Here is an 18,029-nt window from a genome sequence, read left to right as displayed (position 1 = left end):
GTCCCAGTAATAGAGAAGATGAGCTATGTCAGGACTCAAGTTTCCTGACACTCACACTATGCTCCTCAGTACCTGTCATCAAGTCTTCCCACTACTGAATCCCTCAGTTTCCCAAATAAGCTGGCCTGGCACTGGTGGTCCCAAGCATTGCCGATATGTTTTAATCAACAGAAAAAAGAACAGTCTCCAGGAAAAGTTCGATGTACTTTTCCTTGCAAGTACTAAATCATCCCATGTCTCTTGTTGTTGTTTTAGTCGCTAAGTTGTGTCCAACTCTTTTGCAACCCCATGGACTGGAGCCCACTGGGCTCCTCTGTCCAGGCTCCTCTTGCCTCTGACTTCCCAGGCAAGAACACTAGAGTGGGTTACCATTCCCTTCTCCACGGGATCTTCCCAACCCAGGGGTCGAACCCACATCTCTTGCCTTGGCAGGCAAGTTCTTTACCACTGAGCCACCAACGCAGCCCTTCCCATGTTTCTTTCCTACCAATAAATACATGTGGGCTTTATCAGGATGCTCAAAAGGTTTTTATCCAGAACCATACAAATATTGAATGAAGTAATTAGGGACAGAGTAGAGACTGGATCCCACTTCTCCTGACTCTGTAGAGGATAATTTCCACTCCTTTGAAGTCTCCCATATCCCAGTATTCCTTCAGAGTGATCTTAAAGGGAAATGATGCACTTCCACATTTGAGATTCAAACCCATCATTCTAAAGCCAACATGCTATATATTACCCCCTCCTACATGTCTAACATTAGCCAAGACAATCTCCTTCAGCTGGAACCTTCCTGGAACCAAGTTTTCCTGCTAAAGACAAACATGAATCTAGCTAAAGTAACTGCTACTGCTGTTATAAAAATATATTATTACTTGTAGGACTCCACAGAATAAGAGGCAATTCTTTTTTTTATGTGCTATAGTAACAAGGATGTTTAAATGTCATCTTTATTTTGACCATATTTCAGGGGAAGGCATTAATGCCACATTCTACCTAAATAGGTTTTTATGATACCAAAGACCAGCGCCTTTCCCTGTTGTTTTCTCTTGATGGACAAAAGGCTCCAAAATGGTTTTCAAAAAAAAATTGTGCAACCAAAATGGGTTTTAAAAAATAGTGCACTTGAGATTGAGTGCAATCTCAAGGGAAAAACTCAAATTCTGACAAAAAAAACTATAGGGTAAGGAACTTGGCAAAATCGTATCAATAACACTAATGATTTAAACTTGGTTTTAACTTTAACTCATGGTTCTGACACTTTCCATCTCAAAAAATCTCCATCCTTGACTAATAACCTCAAATTCTATGTGGTTTTCTTACTCTTTGGAATGTCAGGCCTAGTATGTGATGAATAGTCCAGGCTTTATACAGTTCAGCAGGTGAATTTAGACAAACGGTATGTCCAGAAAGACAGTTCTTTCACCAAAAAGAGAAAATAAAGAAATGTTCCTGCTTACGTTATGCTGGTAAAGACAGTATCATTCATCACAGCTTGTTTAGAAAGTACAATGGTAAAACCAAGGCAAAGCCGAAAGACTTTCCATCCCTTTAACAGTCAATTCCAGAAATAGCACCTAGAAAAATAGTAAGATGTTCATTCCAATGGTAGCCAGAATGGGGGATAAGATGGCAGAGGGGTGGTTATACACATGAGAAAATGAAGATGTCCATTACCATGTTGACTGAACCAGAAGAAGAGCTGAGAGGCAAGAACTGGGGGGAAAAAAACTCCATGCCCAACAATAAAGATACAGTGCAGTAAAACAGTGCCCATTTGATTAATAATTATAAATACTAATTATGAAACCTGTGTAGAAACCTAGGAAAATATTTTGAATGAAATACTAGAGAATACAAAATAGTTATCATCTTAGTCCATTTGGGCTGCTATAAAAAAGTACTATAGACTGGGTAGCTTTTAGCAAAGGAAATGTATTTTGCACAGTAGTCTGAGAAGCCCAAGATCCAGGTGCCAGCATAGCCAGTGTTCTGGTGAGAGCCCTCTTTTCCATTCATTGGTGTCACATGGTAAAGGGCTTAGTAATCTTTCTGGAGTCTTTTTTTTTATTTAATTATTTATTTGGCTACACCGAGTTTTAGTTGCCACAGGGGGATCTTCACTCTTCATTATGGCACCAGGATTTTTAATTGTCTCAAGTGGGATATAGTTTCTCAACTAGGGATCGAACTCGAGACTCCTGCATTGAAAGGAGAATTCTTAACCACTAGATCACCAGGAAAGTCCCCTCTCTGGAGCCTCTTTTATAAGGTAATTTATGAGGGCTCCACCTTTATGGCTTAAGGACCTCCCAAAGGCCCACCTCCTAATATCATCACATCAGGCATTAGGATTTCAACATACGAATTTTGAGGAGGCACAAACATTCAGATGATAGAAAGTATGTATATTTCAACTGCAATAATTTGAAAAAATGCCATTGCCCTGCCAATAAGCCTTCATCACTGGTTCCCTACTGCCACCAAGTTTTAGCACATGTCGTGTCCAACTCTTTTGCAACTCCATGGACTGTAGCCAGCCAAGCTCCTCTGTCCATGGGATTTCCCAGGCAAGAATACTGGAGTAGATAGCCATTCCCTTCTCCAGGGGATCTTCCCAATCCAGGGATTGAACCTTCATCTCCTGCATTGGTAAGCAGATGTTTTACAGCTGAGCCTCCTTAAAAATGGCTATTAGATCCTATTTTGTTTGGTTGCCCCAATCTCTAAAAGCCCTAGTTCTATTTAGAAACCATTGAAATTGCCCAAACATGTTACTCTTCAGCAATGAGCTGAATCATTACTTCTTCTAGAGGGTTTAATGACCTTCCTTACTAGAAGACTCCCCTTCTCAGCATTTTCACACTGCACTGCAATTGCCTGTGCACTCTTCAGTTGCCCCAAGAGGACGGAGAGCTCACTTCTAGAACCGAGGTCTTGTCTCCTTTACTCCCAGCTCTATCCTAGTAGAGCGCCTGGGATGTAGAAGGGCTCAACCAGATCCACGAATCACACCTCTAAGCACATAACAGGTGTACAAAACAAGCTAACAAGCGGAGGAAATATGTTTTATTCCCTTGTCTCAGCTAACAGACCTTCATAATGACCTGGAAGACCAAGTTCAAATCTCAAACCCCTCAGAGTTCCTCAGTGAACAAGAGGAGAAGGGGGGTCCCTAAGCCAAGGCCATACTCCATCCTCTCCAACCCCTGGCTCTCTCCCACACTGTGAGGGGCCTTGTTCACACATATACAGACCCCTCGGACCATATGTCCAAGCTGTACCCACAGGCCCTGCCATAACTGCCTCTTCACACCCCTCAGAACTCAGAGTGTGTACCAACATCATGGCGGACTCTTAGGAAGTCAGGCCTAGAGAATAAGCTTAGGTGCAGAAGTGGGTGCGGGGCTGTGTGGGCAGGAGTTTGGGGTCCTGGCACCTGAAGTACATAGGGGCACGGGCTCTGAATGGAACATAGTTCCTCAGCCCTGCAGAATCCTTGCCCTGTGTGGAGGGGCACAGTGGAAGGAGGCCAGCAGAGGCAGAGCCCAGGTGAGTGCAATCCCTTCTGAGTGTCACCAGGATTTTTTCAGAGAAGATGCCCAGAAAGAAACCCCTGATGCAATTTCTCCAGTGGTCCAGTGGTTAAGGTTCCACGCTTCCAGTTCAGGAGTGAAGGTTTGATCCCTGATTGCGGAACTAAGCCATGTGGTGTGGCCAACAAATTGTTTAAAAAAATAAAATAAAGCATGTTTAAAGCATCTTAAAAAAAGAAGATGAAAAAACACTAAGAACATGAGCATACATGTCCCCTCCCTGAAATGGGGGCTTTTCAACTGAAACAGCCCTCCAAACCCACCGAGGATGACCATCCCATAGACTGCTGAGCAGAGGCACCAGAAAGATGCCACACAACACACTAAGGCATCGGGAAGGGTACAACAAGGTGACCCGGGGAGACTTCTCAGCCCTCTCCGACACTCATTTGGTAAATTAGAGACGATCAGTGAAAACTGGAAGAGACTCAAGGCTCACATTATCTCTGGATGGTTTGCTCCATGTAAATAATAAGAACTTTATGGTAGCAAGCAGATTGTACATTATCATTAGTATGATTTCAGCCTGCTTTATGGCTCCTCAGCTGGTTGGAAACATATTTTTAGTTCTAATATCAAAACGTGTCAGAATTTGTTTTGCTAAAGCTAACGGAATGATACAGGTCAGATCGATTATTATGAAAAATTCAATTAAGAAAGTGCCATATGTGGCACTATAAAAAAAAAAAAAAAGACTGCAACAGCACATATGGCTGAAAAGAAGTGGTGACATCAACGTCACCCTGCCCTTCAGTCCTTGTCACTGTGGCCACATCAGAAGGGGGAACCCCCCTCCTCCTTCTCCATGCCAGCCTCATCCTCTCCTCTGTGTTCCCAAACCTCCTATTCTCTTCCGTCACCCCAAACCAGGTCACCAGGCAGCCAGTTTAACTCTGCTGTCTGCAGAGGACTTGGTGATCAGGGCTTTGGTATCTTCCTCTGTGGCTGTGTGTGCAGTTGTTGGTTAGTTACTAAGCCATGTCCAACTCTTTTGTGACCCCATGGACTATGGCCCACCAGGCTCCTCTGTACATGGAATTTCATAGGTAAGAATACTGGGGGGCAGTTGCCATTTACTTCTCCAGGGGATCTTCCCAATCTAGGGATCAAACTCACATCTTCTGCATTTCCTGCATTAGGCCAATTATTTACCACTGAGCCACCAGGAAAGCCCCATTAGTATCTTGCCTACATGAGTGGTTAGAGGTTAGGGACACCAGCTCTGGGATCCAATACACTGGATTTCAGTCCCTTTACTACTTCAGGTGACAATGAATTTATTTAACCTTTTTAAGCCTCAATTTTTTTATCTAAAAATGGGGATAGTAGCATCAGCTCCCTCCTGTATCTGTTTAGTAAACTAAATGAGATAATGCGTGTTAAAGTACTGAGCATGGTATCTGGCAAGCAGTAAATACTCAACCTGTATTACTTATTATGTTTAGTTTTCTGTCATTGACAAGCAGAAGGTGGGGTGGAAAGGTTTACAGTTTAAGTCAGGAAATCTGGACCTGCCACAAGCTCTAAGACTTTGAGGGTAGTCAGTTCACCTCTCTGGACCTCCATTTCCTCATCAGCAAATGGGAAGTCATCATACCCATCTGGCAGAGTTGTTTCAGGCTTCAGTGAAATACTGCATGGGGAAAGTGCTTACAAACTATTACGTGATACGCAAGCAGAATTTAATGTAATCATCTCCAAGTTAGCCCTGAGCCTCTGGAAACACTGGGCAGATGCCATCTACGCGAGTTTGTTCAGAATATGCACTGTCCAGGCAGTTGAGTAATACGTAAAAGCATCCTGAGTCTAGCGATGCAAAGCAAAAATGAGTCACAGAAATGTGGAAGCCGGAGCTCAGAAGGGTCGGGAGATACACAGCAGAGCCAGATTCAGAAAGGCATTGTCTGACTTCTCGTACTTAAAAGCTTGTGCCTGCTTGAGTGCTGTTGCTTTAGTGGTGTCCGACCCTTTGAGACCCCATGGACTCTAGCCCACCAGGCTCCTCTGTCCATGGGATTCTCCAGGCAAGAATACTGGAGTGGGTTGCCATGCCCTCCTCCAGGGAATCTTCCCACTTAATAGCTTAGAATCTTTCAAATAGATATATTTGAAAGCATAATGTTTTTAAAAAGCCCCCAAATTGATATGCAATCATATGGCTTCCTGTCAAGTCTACAGTCTATAATAATTTCGTCCCTTGAAACCAGAACCCAAGAGATAAACCAGTGTGGGGTTACTGTGACGCACCACAATGGCCGCCGTGCTCGGGCTGGCCAGACCTGGCCTCAGAGTTTTACTGATAGAGGCAGCCAGCGATCTGACCACTTGGCTCAGGCTGTGGAATTTTTCAACCTTCTGGTCCGCAGCTCTTGGCTAACAATTACGCTCTCCGCGGGCCCTTCCAGCCTGGTCATTCTCCAAGGCAAAGTGAACTGATTATTTACACACAACTCTTTCTTCTTGGCCTCTGAGGCCTGGGGTGTGTGATGCATTTTTTAGTCCGAATCTTTTACTTAAGAAAAGCACTGAGGAGGTACAACACGAGGACCATGGAAAGGGGGAAAGAGCTTCGAAGAAAATGAAAGAAAGGAGGGGGCAGCCTCTCTGGCCTGACCCCGCTTTGCTTCTTCAGGTGAAGGAAGAGGAAGGGTGGCGTCAAGGTTGCACCAGAGCGGTTCTGAGGAGGAAGCAGTTTGGGGAAGCGGTCGCTGGCAAAGCTCAAGGCAGCTGCCAACTCCTGCAGGAGGCAGCCTCATCCGCCTGGGGATGCTCGGCCTCAACAGGCCAGGGAAACGGCGGAGTCCTGCTCCTCTGGGGTCACCGAGGGGCTGCGGGCGCTGGCCCCTGGAGCAGGAGACGCAGGCGGAGGGAGACCGGCCCCGCCGGGGTGGCGCTGTCCGCCCAGCCTCTTCACCTCGCTCTGGTTCCCCACCTCGGTTTCCTCTTAGCTGTGGCTAAAGAAACAAAACCACGATTAGAACAAAACAAAAAAACCCCTCACCTCACATGTGTAATATCAACATTTTTATTCAGTGTGGGGGGATGAGGGGATTATAGCTAAGCCTGTCCGTCCCCTGGGTCTCCTCCTCCCGTATTGGCTCCCGCCTCAGGGTTCTCCCCTCTGGGCCTTCTCCTCCCCACCTGTGCTCTGAAAGCTGGCGCCTTCCATTCTCCTTTCTGGCCTCTGGCCTCCTGCTGCACTCTCTTTTTCTTGTCTCAGACCCCTTCCCTGATAATCCCTCGCTCTCTGCCCCCCTTCTCGCTCAGTACCCCCATCCTCTCTCCTGCTCTTCTCGCCTATCTTTCCAGTCTCCAGCCCATCTCTTTGAAATACCCTGCTGGGGACTTTCTGATTTCTCTGTTTCTGGCTTCTAGGGACTTTAATCATAGTGTAATCTTACATACAGAGCTGTCAAAAGGCGTTGATACTGGGGGAGAAAGAATAAGGGAGAGGACTGAGGTGGTTCAAGTAAATAAAATGAGTGCCATGATAAAACAATTTTATTTATTAATAAACTTTCTCAGAATACAGATTTCTTCTCATATTTCTTTGTAACCTCCCTGGAGCCTAGCATTGTGCCTAACACATGAAAAATACTACGTAAATATTGTGGAATAAGTTAACCATTGAGTTGAAAGAACAAATACTAAAACAAAATGTAGTTTCATTTCGTTTGAGCACATACAGCCATAGTGTCAAGTGAACCAGAGAACTGACATGCCCATCTTTAGAGACTCTTGGAAGACCTCTAGTGAAGAAACATATTCTCTAATCATTAGCAGAAACATTATTAAAATCTAAATGCTGCTGCTAAATGCTTTGCCCTCTTCCACGGTCTAACATTTCTCTTGTTTACTAATTTTCTTGGCAAACCCTCTTTTATAAATACACGTAGAATCCCCATTTGCAAGTTCTGTTCATAAAGCCTAGGACTCTGCATTCATCCCATTACAATACCAGGTTACTTTCCCATCCCCTCTGCACCCACCTGGTTCATCCTCTTGATTGATCTAACTCACCCTTTCAACAAACTTTTTATAGCTTTTTGTTTTGCCAACCTTTATGCTGTGTGCTTTACACATACCAGCTCAGTGAATCCATACCACACTCCAAAGAAGGCACAACTTCTCTCTCTGCTTTTCAGATGAGGACACTGAGGCTGACGTTGTTCAGGTGGGTTCACTGACCATCCCCGTTTGCCCACCTCCACGAGGGTTCTACAGCCAGGGCCTTGCAGTTTTCCTACTAGGACGGTCCAGGGCAAGCTGTCCCCGTTTGCTTGGGGCTGCGGAGTTTCCCAGAACACGGGACTCTCAATGCCAAAATGGGAAAGTCCCATGCAAATTGGATGACCTGGACACCTAACACAAGTCATGTGCCCGAGGTCACACAGCTGCTAAACATTAGAGTGGGATTCAAAGTACCCCTGGTCTGAAGTCAAGGCTCCACTTTTACCTACTCAGCTTCATCTAGCCAATCTTTCATTTTTGACTGCTTCTAAGACATCTCACAGTCACCTTGTACCCCAAATGTCACCTCACCAAAAATTTCTCTTCCCCTAAAACCAACTGTGCTGATCCCCCTCTACTGAAGTTACCTAAAAGCATCCTGAGTCACTTCCAAATCTCCCCAATTCTCCCCTCCCTTGCTGCTCCCATCACCACCACCTTCATCATGTCTCCTGCCCCTGAATTCCTGAAGCCAAAAGGCCTCTCTGCTTCCAAGTATCCACCCTGCACAGAACCCTGAGATGCATTCTCTAGAATTTAGACCTGAAAGAGAATCATGGGAAAACCTTGTGTTGGGCATGTTGAACAGCTAAGACAAACAGAATGAAAGGGCAGAGCCCACTCCAGCACCATATCTTCCAAAACTTCGGCGAGTGTGCTTTCAAAGGCAACTCACCCTGCCTCTCCTGTGCTTCCCTTGGGCCTCAGAGCAAGTCCAAACTGTGTATCTGGAACATTCCAGCCTTCCTGCTCTCTCTGCTATGATAGGTTTGTCTGGTCCTCACAGACCTCTCCTCATTTCCACAGGCTCTGCACTTGTCCACCCTGCCCTCCCTCCATCACTGAGAAGGTTTTTATTGAGCATCTACCATGAGCAATGCCTCACCCTGGGGAACACATCCCAGAGAAGACCCAGCCCCCCCCCAAATAAGTGGCTTGCCCACCCCCACACATTCACCTCGTCACGACCCATTCTCCTGACTCCTTTTCCTCATCATTTTCCAGAACATACAGTGTTTATCCTATGACTTTTGCCATTCAGGCTTTTCAGTCTCATTTTCTGTCTGCTCCGTATATAGGTGGGTCTTGATTTCTTAATAAGACAGACCAGTCTCGGATGTCATAGTACTGACAAGCCTTTCTTCCTATTCCCCACAATACATCTGGCTTTCTACTGGGTATATACTTGAGAATGACTCATTGAGTGGAATTAAATTGGTCACAACAGATTTTCTGTCACAGACAATCCTATGCAGCAATTCTTTTTTCTCTGATTCCAGTTTACACAGCAGTCATTCTGCCAAAGAAAACCTCGACTGGATACTCTTTGCACCGCAGTCCAGGAGGGAAAGAGCTGACATCCAATTGACCCACTGACACTGCTTTATTCTACCACCACTGGGGAGAAGCCCACCTCCCTATCATACTCTCCCACAGACAGTTCAAAGAACCTAATCACCTGAATCTTCTGAATTCTCCGTCACCTTCCACCCCCTCAGCAAATGCACATTCCACCTCAAATACTGAACCACAACTTAGATTTTTAAAGTTCAAGAGTTAAGAAGAACTAGCAATTGACTCATTTCTCCTTGATTCAAAGAACTGTGTGGGTTCTCTGGAGCAGCCCTGACACTCTTTGTGTGCACCAGTTCCTGAAGCCAGGGCAGTCCAAGGGGATTCCTACTTCCCTAACCAAACTGAACTGAGTACCATAAATTGTACAGCCTTGATGTGTGACCTTGAGCCAGTAAGTCATCTCACTGCTCTGGGCTCAGGAGTCTGCAGCTACAAAGTGAGGGACCGCTTCTCTGCAGGTTCTCCAAGGACCCCTGAGCACACACATTTTCTGACTCTAATTTCCTTCTCCCTCCTGGGATGCCTCCCCAGCACAACCTGCTCAGAAAACAACTCCAGCCCCAACAAGTCCTCTGCTACCCGCTCAGCTCTTCCATTGCCAGGATAAAATGTAGAAAGACATTTTCTTTTTATTAAGTTCCAGTCTGAGAAAAGCTCATGAAAACTGCTAGTTACTCTACCAGTCAAAGGGCAAACAGGCCCCTGGGGTTCTCAGCTGTCCTATGGATGCAAAGGTACCCAAGGTTGGAGGAAAATGAAAAGACTGAGCAGGAACTTGAAAAATAGAGAAAAACTAAAAGACTGAGCAGGAACATTTGATCAGGTCTGGGCTCAGACACAGGAAGCCAGGCTAACAGTGACCTGACACCCTCCCCACCAGAATCTGAGGGCTCGTCCTTGAGGAAGCTGAGCAAGTAGAGTCTTGGCTGCTGGCTGGGAAATGAAAAGTCATCATCAGGAGAAGAGGCAGCTGCTGCCCGCCAAGGGAGCGTGGATGTGCATGCCAAGTGTTCTTCACAGTGAGAGAAACTGACCAGCAGGGTTTGATCAGATGAGGTATGAGTTTCTCTTGATGGTTCAATGCTTTTACATTGAATATTTGGAAACATCTAAAAGCCATGGCACCTCAAAGATGGAAGACAACTTTCCCTTATAAATACAACCCCTGTTAAAGCTATTAGAGTTTGTGAATATATATTAGGAAAAACTGCAACAAGATAAGGAGAGGGTTGGATGGTGAGAAAGAACCAAATTCCTGGCAGCCAAAGTATAATCCCATAGAAAAATGGATGCTAGCCATGCAAATAGACCCTCCACTAGACTATGATTTGGAAAGAAGCAGCGAATGAGTAGGGGTCCAGCATAACCTCAGATGACCCCTCTAGGCTGTCTGGCTTCTACTTTTCCATGTTTTGCAACTTCATTTTCATTCTTTTTTTTTTTTTTTTTTCTTCAACATGTATTTACTGAACACCCAACACAAGTCAGGCATTTTTCTCAAAACAGATGAAACAGACAAGGGTCTGCTCGAACAGACTTAAGTTAGACAATAAACAAAGGGAAAGCACATGAATGAAGGAGATCATTTTAGATAATACTAAATAGCCTATGAGTAAAAAAGGCAAAGAATCTTTGATGGAGAATGACTTGGTGCAAGGACAGCTTTAGAGAGAGGAGTCAAACTAGACCTTTCTGAGGAAAGCTCAGAGCTAATATATGAGCACAGAGAAGAAGCCCAACTTGAGAAGATGCTAGAGAAAGGCAACCTGAGCAGAGAGAAGGGAATGCAAAGAGCCCCAGGGAGAGCAGAAGGGCTGGGGGGACCTGGAGCTTGAGGAGTCTGTCTGGAGATAGGGGGAGAAGGGTAGAAGCCCCAGGACAGGTCCTGTGGGCCCTTGAGAGCCACAGTGAAGAAAATCAAAGTGGGCAGCCATCGGGGATACTGTCATGGAGAGGAGTCTCTTCTCTGAGCTGGGCAGGCTCTTTCTCCAAGGAGAGAAACACTGAGCAAGGAGCTCAGCCCACAGGGAAGCAGCTCCAGGAGCGGCACTTACAGCGAAGAACCACCAGATGGCTCCATGAGAAGACTGCCCAGCGCCTCCTCCTGCCATTGCTGACGCTTTTCCTGTCTAAGGTAGAAGCACTTTTCCCACCAAACAAAAGCTTATTTAGCAAACTGCCACTTTGCTTTTTTTTTTTTTTTTTTTTAACAAAAGGAACCAATAGCAACCAGTACAACAGAGTGGTCCTGGTGACTTCACATCTTTGCATCCTACTGGCTGAAAGAGGAAGCTTCTACTCACTAGGGGGGGCCTTTCGATGATTCATTCCCAAGCTCCCACTTTTCAAAGCCCACCCCAACTGGCTAGGTCATTCCCTTTCCAGATACACAATCCTCGAAAAAGAGAAATGCCAGTAGCCAGGCCACAGGCCAAGCTCCAACTGTCCAAGAAACAGATTTGCCTAGGAAGTAATGGTTCTAGGACTTTAGGACTTCCAGTGATGGTGTGTAAGAAAATATGGGGCTGGAGGGGGAAGAGGAGCAGAATGTAAAGGTCAGGCAGGATGTTTGCTATATTATTACCAAATTTCCTCTCAGTAGTATCTTTTTTCTTTTTCAATAAACACAAGAATTGCTCCAGACCTCCTAACAAGCACCAGCCCTAGAAACAGAGTTATTCAATATGAAAGAAAGGGTGTCAGTGACCAGCACGCAGGTCTGGAACCAGGAAGCAAAAGTCTGTAGAACTTATCAGTGAGTCAGCTGAATCCATCAAGGGCTCAGGGGCCTCCCAGGAGTGTGAATGGGAAAAAAAACAGTCAACCTCTGTCTTTAAGAGGCTTACAGTCTAAAGTTAGCATGGGAATTCTCACTCAATGAAATTATTTTTTTTTTCCTCCCTATCTGTTGGAACTAGCCTCTCCCACCCTCGATTTCCAATAGTCCTTGATACACATTATAGTTGTGTTTGACCTATGTCTCTCAATTGATAGGGAGTCCCTGAGTCCGGTCCACATGTCATCTACATCCGTGTCCCCCGGCACCTCCCACACAGACTGAGAGATGAATATGTATAGATATTAATAATTTATAGATACAAAGAGAGAGAGAGAATTTGTTTCACAGTATTATTCTCAAAACCCTGCTCTCCACCTTTCCCTGCCATGGTACACACACACACACACACACACACACACACACTTAAAGGATATATGCATCATGGTCTAGCAGCTCATTTTCACAACTCCTATTGGAGCAAATTCAAGATAAAGAAGTGACCCTGGAAAATGAAGCTGTATGATGATTTTTCTATCTGCCTGACCCCAAAAAAGAAAAAGCCAGGAAGGGCTCTTGATGAACTGCTCTCAGCAGGGAGGAAGAAGGATCTGCTGTGTGAGGCCATCACGCGTCCATGAACAGTCACCAGTGCCCTTTCTCCAGCAACATCTGGAAGGACGCTCCTCTAAACACAGATCACAGACTGTCACTGTTGAAAAAATGTTCTTCCTGCCCCTGCTTTGCTGGCAGTACAGGGTGTTTCAGGCCAGACTGTCACCCCAAAGAGCCTCACATGGTGAATTTGTCACCGCTGGCTGCATCTCCCTCAATCGCCTGTCTCCCCAGGGGGCACGGCCCCTTTACATGGCTACCAGTTTCCAACTTGTTTAGTCAAAATCTGCTAGCCTGGAAGTCATATCCTTTTCAGCTTAAACTTCCCCTTTCTTGGGATAACTTCCCTGGATTCCCACCATCACATTTCCATAATACTCTGAACTTCCAGCCCTTCACACCCTTATAATTGCTTAATTGAATTTGAATTAAATATTTGTTTAATATCACCAGAGCAAGACGGCTGAGCCCTCTGTGTATAGGGAGCAGATCTTTTTGTTCAAGCACTCAAAGTAGTAGCTGGCACCAAGTAAGTCCTCATGAGTATTTATGACTCATTCGGAGACTGGCTGACTTGATTACTCTGGCCCCAACTTACCATTTGGGTTTCATGGTAACCCAAATGACTTTTCTATCTGCCTGACCCAAAAAAAGAAAAAGCCAGGAAGGGCTCTTGATGAATTGCTTGAATTCATGACTCCTCCGTATACACACCAATGTTCCATCTAAATACACTAGTCCTTAAAATCTCTCTTTACTTTCCTATCCCTATGACTTTGGTCATGTAATTCCTTCTTTTTGGATAATGAATGCTATTTTCCATCCCATTTAAAAAGCAATCAGACCATCAGAATCAGAAAAAACTTAAGAATACTTTTTACTGAGATACAATTCCACATACCACAAAATCAACTGATGATTTTTATTGTATTCCCAGCCACCATCACCAATTCCAGAACATTTCCATCACCCCAAAAAGAAACCTGGTACCCATTGGTCATCACTCCCTATTCTTCTCCTCCCCCAGCTTCTGTCAATCACTAATCCACCTTTTGTCTCAACAGATTTGTCTATCCTAGATATTTCATTTAAATGAAATCATACAATATGTACAGTTTCTTTCACTTATATTATTTTCAAAGTTCATGCATATCGTAGCATAGATCAGTACTTCATTCCTCTTTATGGATAAATAGTATATATTCCATTGTATGACCACATTATGTTTTATCTATTCATTCATCAACTGATGAACATTTAGGTTGTTTACACTTCGGAGCTATTATGAATAATGCTGCTGTGAATATTTGTGTACAAGCTTGTGAACATATGTTTTCAATTATCTTGGGTTTATATCTAGGAGTGGATATATCTTGGGTAATATGGTAGCTCTGTTTAACTTTGTAAGGGACTGCCAAACTGTTTTTCCAAAGTGGCTGTACCTTTTCTACAATCACCTGCAGTGTATGAAGATTCCAACTTCTCTGCATCCTTGCCAACATGTTATCTGTTGTTGTTGATTATTATTATCACCCAAACCAGTGGATATGGAGTAGTATTTCATGTGCTTTTGATTTACATTTCCCTGATAACTAACGATATTGAGTATTTTTTCATGTGCTTATTGGCTAATTGTTTTATTTGGAGAAGTATTTATTCAAGTCCTTTGCTATTGTTAAGTGGGTTATTTTTCTTTTTATTGTTGAGTTGTAAGAATTCTTTATATGTTCTGGATGTGTAAGATCCTTATCAGATCTTTGCAATATGACTTGCAAATATCTACCATTCTGTGGGTTGTCTTTTCACTTCCTTGACAGTGTCTTTGAAGCACAAAGGTTGAATTTTACAAAAGCCCAACTTATTCTTTGGTTTCTTGTGCTTGAGGTACCTATCTAAGAATCATTCTAATCCAAGATTTCAAGATTTACACCTTAGAAGGTGTTTTTCTTTTAAGAGTTTGATACTCTAGCTTTTATATTTAGGTCTTTGATCAATTTTGAGTTAACTTTTTTGTATGGTGTGAGGGGATCCAGATGAATTCTTTCACATGTGGATATCTAGTTATCTCAGGACCTTTTTTTTTTTTAAGACTATTATTTCCCTACTGAATTGTCTTGGCAAGAAGAAACATTTTAAAATAATCCTGATCTAAGAGTCTGCCGTGGTAAAGACAACAACCACTGTAGTCTGAGGGATGATAGTCAAGAACGCAGAGGTGGTTTGGGTTATTTTAGGCAGAACCAACTATATATAAATTCCATAAGCACCATATCAGTCCAACCTCTTTCTATATGTAGTAGTGGTTCTTAACCTTGTTTAGGATAAATAAGCCAATAAAATTGCGGGCTTTTGCAAATATACAATATTCTGCTTAAAATGTTAAGGAGTTCACAGCCCACAAGCCTCCCCACAGACCCTAAGCAAGGAATCTCTGTTCCACTCTCCTTCCCACAAAGTTCATCTACTGCTGAGAACTCCAGCCAACACGCCACAAAGCAGCTGACTCACTATGCTTTTGTTTATTTGTTCATGTGTATCCTACCCTCTCCTTTGAACTACACATTTCCACCTAACTCCTTGATGTGCGCACCACATCCCTAAGCATCTCAAATTCAGCACTTTCAACTGATCATCTTCATCTTCCCTCCCCCAGCCCAGTTCATAGCCCCAACTTCCCTTTTTCTGGTCACAGAACCATTCTTCCCATCACCCGGGCCCAAATCTCACAGTCCTCTTCACTTCTTGTTCCCCTCACCAGGCTTCCCCCACCACCGTTCAGCCAGTGTCCAGGTTTGCACAGCTTTCATTCTGAGCACCTATCGGTACCCTGCCTGGTTGCTGCAATATGTCTCTGGCCTTGCTTGTTTCTTTCTCTTTTTTTTTCTTCCAGTTTTACTGAGATATAATTGACATATAGCACTGTGCTAAGTTCAAGTTGTATAGCATAGTGGTTTGATTCTCATACATCATGAAACAAGTATCACAGTAAAGTTTAGTGAACATCCATCATCTCATGTAGACACAAAATTAAAGAAATAAAAAAATTTTTTCTTGTGACAAGAACTCAGGATTTACTCTCTTAGCAACTTTTACATATGACAATAGCACTGTTAATTATGTTAATCATGTACACTTTATCGCTAGTGCTTATTTATCTTATAATTATTTTTATTTAAATATATGCTACAACGCACCTAGTCCTTTGTGGCTCCAGTTAATCATAACAGGTTAAGTGGCACAAGAGCTTAAATAAGTCACACGTAAGAATGACTCTGTCTTCAAGGTGGGGCTAGAATTAATAAATAGATTTTTACCCAGGTCCTTCTAGGTTCCAGGAATTGGAATACAAAGGAACATAGAGATAGAATTCCTGCCCTCAGGGAGCTTACCATTTTAATCACAAAGATCAGGGCCACACACAGCAGACTTGGCCTGGAGATCTGCTGGTTCTCAAGGAACTACATTAGGACTTTTTCAGCCTCTGAGTTTAGGGTTTTTCCAACCTTCTATTCCATCTCCCAGATGACAAAGACATGGAGGCATAAGGAAGCAGCTTTGGAGTCTGATCACTTCTACCACTGTCTGGAGTCTCATAGTCCTCAGACTTCCCACTGACATGAACCAAACACAGTCCAGTTCTGCTTTCTCTCTGTCTCAAAAACACTTCAGGATGGGGAAAGGGAGTGATTATAAATAATTGCAATGTAACAATAATTGAAATAATTATAAATAATTGCTCTTCTGCAACAAGAACACAGAAATATGAACTATTGCAGCTATTGCAATCTGCATTGGACCACAAGTACTGTTTTAATTTAGTCCTTGCATTTACACAGCATTTTTGAATTTGCAGTTTTCTTTCACATACACCTAGCAAGGTAGGTAGCCAGCCCCAGTCACTCAATGGGTAAAGAATCTGCCTGCAATCCAGGAGCCACAGGAGACATGGATTTGATCCCTGGGGCAGAAAGATCCCCTGGAGGAGAAAATGGCAATCCACTCCAGTATTCTTGCCTGGAAAATCCTATGGACAGAGGAGCCTGGAGGGCTACGGTCCAAAGACTCACAGAGTCTGACACAACTGAGCAAACACGCACGTATGTTTGAGAGGTAGAAATTATTGCTGTTGGTTTATCAGTGAAGAAACAAAACCTCCAAGAGTTTGTGTGATTTCATGAGGTGCTTTGACAGGGAACTTTGGGGAAACTCTTTAAAAAGAAGTGGACGATGAAGGTGGCAAAGGGACATCTTGTCTTTCTCTTCTTCCTGCTTCTTGCCTGGAATTCAGACATGAAAGCTGTAATTCAAGCAGTCATATTGTAACTTTGAACTTGAAAGCCATGCAGAAAGAATGGCAAAGCAGAAAAACAGAAATAGCCTTGGCCACTGACATCTTGCAAACACCAGAACTAAACAGCCTTCCATTGGCTTTTTTTTTTTTTTTTCTTGTCATGTGTTTAAAATACTATAGTTGGGTCTCTGTTTCTAGCAGCCATAACCATTCTTTGGTGCTAGACAGCATTGTCTATAATTGGGCAAAACTAGTATCAATCACCAAATGTTGTCACATCATCATAATTGTGCCTGGGAGTCACTCTCTTCCCATTCTGAAGAGGAACATATACTACCTTTCCCACTTAAGCCATTCAAATGACAATTGTATAGAATATAGATGCAGATTTCTAAACCTATGTTATACCTAATGGCATATAGCCTATGGTTGAAATCATGCAAAATGTCTATATATGAAAAGACTAAAATCTAATACACAAAATAAATATATGAAATAAATTTTCTAGTATACAGAAATGAAAAGAGACATTTAAGTTGGCAGAATCCTGGTTGGTTTTTTAAATCCTATTTTCAAAATTATCCTTAATATTGTTGCTTTATCCTTTGAAATAGAGCATTAAAAGATTCTTTTAATTACTAGATTCTCCAAAGTATCACCTCTGCTATTATTTAGTTACTACTAAACAAATTTATTTTTGCCCAGGAGAGGTAAGAAAATACAGCTTCTGAGTTTATGAGACCATCCTTCCCTATGATGATACATATTTTAGGAATGGGAAGAATTATAATCCATATTCACATTTTTAAAACAAAACTAGAGAATGAAGGGCATCTCCTTGAATTTGGTAAATTTCTAAGGTTATCTGAAGAAGGCCCCAGGGTGAATGGGCAGATTCTTGAGGCTTTTGGTGGGATCACATCACACAGGAGCGATCTTGCCAGCCCACACTTCTACTTCTTCATTCAAGAGCATGTGGGAGATGGGACTAGTTTCTAAGGTCTGTCTTTTAATCTCAATTTTTCACTTCCTTTTGGTATGAACCCTTACTGGGGACAGTTCAGTGTTCTGTAGACCCACTTTCTCACCTTGATGGTATTTCTGGTCTCCTCAGAGAATGTTACACTTGACACTTGTTTCCTTTCTGAGTTCTTTCTTCTATATT

General features: G+C 43.2%; 1 long non-coding RNA gene across 8 annotated transcripts in view; it reads right to left on the bottom strand.

Annotated features, from left to right (window-relative positions):
• Positions 1 to 505: 505 nt before the first annotated feature.
• The window catches only part of LOC110128832 (uncharacterized), a 66,173-nt gene continuing 48,649 nt past the window's right edge, over positions 506 to 18,029 (bottom strand). For 5 of the 8 annotated variants that reach the window (XR_011488715.1, XR_011488717.1, XR_011488721.1 and 2 more), the window contains 2 exons: positions 15,963 to 16,236; positions 506 to 6,550 (listed from right to left, as the gene is read on the bottom strand). This is a non-coding gene — a long non-coding RNA (uncharacterized lncRNA). The other 3 variants (XR_011488716.1, XR_011488718.1, XR_011488720.1) reach the window with 3 other exon arrangements.

Source organism: Odocoileus virginianus, chromosome 7 (genome assembly GCF_023699985.2).
Source record: "Odocoileus virginianus isolate 20LAN1187 ecotype Illinois chromosome 7, Ovbor_1.2, whole genome shotgun sequence".
Classification (NCBI taxonomy): Eukaryota; Metazoa; Chordata; class Mammalia; order Artiodactyla; family Cervidae; genus Odocoileus; species Odocoileus virginianus.
Note: the sequence above shows the minus strand (reverse complement) of the source record. Positions and strands in the feature narration are given on the sequence as shown.